The 3,255-nt window shown below is 41.8% G+C and overlaps 1 pseudogene; it reads right to left on the reverse strand.

The window, feature by feature from the left end:
• Positions 1-670: 670 nt before the first annotated feature.
• Positions 671-2,438, reverse strand: LOC146866752 (putative malate dehydrogenase 1B pseudogene; annotated as a pseudogene).
• Between the last annotated feature and the right edge of the window lie 817 nt (positions 2,439-3,255).

Raw genomic sequence — 3,255 nt, forward strand, 5'->3', positions numbered from 1 at the left:
AGTAGCTCCTGGATTCATGCAGATTCCAGAACTTTCCATCACAGAAATGTGTGGAAAATGTGTTTCTTTTGACAAAGTTTAAGGTTAACAAGGAAATGTGGGGAACAGAACCTGATGACAGCCACACAAGTCACCCCATACGGGTTCCCCCTAGGTGTCTAGTTTTCAAAAATGTATAGGTTTTCTAGGTTTCCCAAGGAGCAGGATGAGCTAGGGTTCAAAATCCACAGTTAGGCACATTGCACAAAAGGGTCTGCTTTTACCATGAAAAATGTGATGGGTCCATGTTGCGTTTTGGGCCCTTTCCTGTCGCGGGCACTAGGCCTACCCACACAAGTGAGGTCTCATTTTTATTGGGAGCCTTTGGGGAATGCTGGGTGTGTAGAAGTTTGTGAATCCATGCAGATTTTGTGAGGAACTGTATTGTGACAACATGTTATGTTCAATAAAGTAATACTAACAAGGAATACAAATACAAATAGTTGAGTAGATTTCGATGTTCAAGGCTGTTATGTGAAAGCATGAAGAGAGAAGTTGTTTATGTTACTGTCATAGGGCATGTAATGTCTTTGACTTGTAACACACTGACTGTCATATCAGACTCTTCTAAATTTAATAGTTGATTGTAGTCACTGGACAAATCACTAGTTTCCTAATAGTAACTGCTTTGCTATTTTGTTACCTCATTTTCTTGATCAGTTGATTGTCTGCTTTCTTTTACTGGGATGGTACTTTCTTGCTGAGTTGGTAGGGCACCTTCTTGGTCAGTTTTGTAAGACATTTTCTTGCTGAATTGGTTGGGCACTTTGTGTTTGAGCTGTTATATTTATTGTTGAACAGACAAGGCATTTTCTTTCCTGGTAGGGCACTTTCTTTTTCAGTTAGTAAAACACTTAAATTAGGGACTGGTTGTACACAATCCTCGTGAGTTCCCAGGACACTTTCTTGTGAAGCTATAAAGGCACTCCCTTGAGGAACAGTTAGAAAACTGCTTGAATGTTATGGTATGCTACTGTCTTGTGGCACGGCTAAGCCAGATTCTTGTTCAGGCTCGGGTAAGGGCTCGCTTTCTTTTGGAGATGGCAGCACAATATTTCTCGCCTTTATAAGTTCAATAGCTGCTTCTAGAAGCTTTTCTTTCATCTCATCTGAAATGGACATGTCTGTAATTACCTCCCGTCCTCCATCCTGGCACTTCACAGGCATGAAGAAGACAATGCCCTTAAAGATACCAAACTGTCCTTCACTGATCATTCCTAAGGAAACAATCTCCGCAGCAGGAGACCCTTGGTACCAGTAATGCATGACGGTGGCTGTTGTGTAAGCAGCTGCCATGTCTTTCCAGTGCTGTTTCCAAGTCATCCACTGAGGGAGAAACTTATTCTGCAGCCACATACTGTCATAAATGACCTTTAGTAGGGGGAAGAGGAGCTGGGAGGACCCCAAATTTCACCGTCATATCGATAAACCATGGCTAGTTGAAGATCTAGAAAGTTGACACCACTGATGTAGCCCCATACAATGACATCTTTCACCACTGCAGGATTCGTATTTAGCTTCTTTGCAAACTGAGATTTTGCTTCAAATGCGAGCAGCATTGCTAAAACAATCTCATTGTGCTTCGGGAAGGAGGGTACATGGCTCATGATGACAAGTGCCTTTAGGTTCACAAAAATGTCTCCCATCACAATGATATTTACTGCTGCATAGCATTCAGTTCAATCAGGTTTTATGGGCCTGACAATAGGCTGAGACTGTCTTTGACTGTTTGGTTCCCTTGAAGGGGGACGTTATCGGGCATGATAATGATGTCAGCTGGCAGAAAGGTCTCCTAGGAGACTGTGTGCATGGTGACATTTGGCACAAGAGGGAATGCCAAGGCCTCAGCCTCTAGCACGAGAGCCTGCAAGGTGTCTCTGCAATCACTACCTTCAAGGAGATGGATGCTGATGTCTTGGACCATACCAAAGATCTCTCCATGGGTCACCATTGAGAGCAGTTTGTAGCATGATCAGGTGGATGCACTGGTTATCCAGACCTCTAGGAGTTTCTTCAAGCTTCGGAGCTCATCCTCCTACTTTTGAATTTTTATATAGGTCTTCAGATCCTCTTCACCAATCTTCAGCATCAAATCTGTCATCATGCTGGTGGTGTTGAAGTAGCAATGCTGGTCATGCTCCATGAATTTAGTAAATCCTCCCAGAAGCAAGCCATTTCCACCTCTGCCCAGCAATTCTCTCCAAATAGTTGGATAATGTGCGTGCTTCTACCCATTTTTCACACACGGTTTTTGAAGCCAGAGCTCCCAATCATTGGGGTGCTGGGTGATCTTATGTATTCTAAAGTTATGGAATGTTTTTCTGAAGATAGTTGGCAAAAAGTTTGGCCTTTACAAAACATGGACAACATGCATTCCCTGTTAACATACACTTGGACATAATGTCTCCGCTGTCTCCCTGTATGCACGCGTTAAAAGATCAACTATTGCTACATGAACAGAAAACCCATGGAGCGTATTCCACATGGCGTAAATAGCATACACAGCTAGTGCCATCTTGTAGTGACCGTTTATAAAGACCAGCTTATTATACATAAACCAGAAGCCATAGAGAGTGCCTCGCTAGATTAATGGCTCTTTAAGACAGCACCATCTTAGAGTAAATATTTACTATTAGTTGAGAAACGAACTATCCAGTCTATCTGTTTAACATCACAGATACTAATATAACAACAAACGTACAGTCATTGTTAAAAGCAGTCGTATTTCCATAAACTAAAAGCCCCAAAGCATTATGTCAAATGTACGGCCATTCTGCAGATCGAGGATCCTTGTGCCACCGCCTACAGCATAATACAATCTCTTACGACCCAAGACCTTATATTAGAAGCAATTTTATTAGTTCCACCATATCGTAGTAATCAGTGATCACACAAACACCATCTTATTGTATTCTTATTAATCTTCGTTATAGTTTCTTTCTGTACACTCGGATGAAATAATTCTCCTGATATGCTCAGAGTGTGCCTCATCAAAGTAATTGCTGTCCATTCAATTAAAATAAAGCCAACCGCATAACGTAATACTAAGGCTGTGTGGTTGAAAAGTCGTAATTCGACCAATGTTTGTTCCACCCTGCCACAATCCGCATTACTGTCTTATCGAGCACAAGGCATTCATATTACAAATAATATTTTGTCTCTGAATCACTGGCCAGGTTTTCCAGTTAGGTTAGGACCAGACTACATAATGTTATG

This window comes from Triturus cristatus, chromosome 1_2, assembly GCF_964204655.1.
Source record: "Triturus cristatus chromosome 1_2, aTriCri1.1, whole genome shotgun sequence".
Lineage (NCBI taxonomy): Eukaryota > Metazoa > Chordata > Amphibia > Caudata > Salamandridae > Triturus > Triturus cristatus.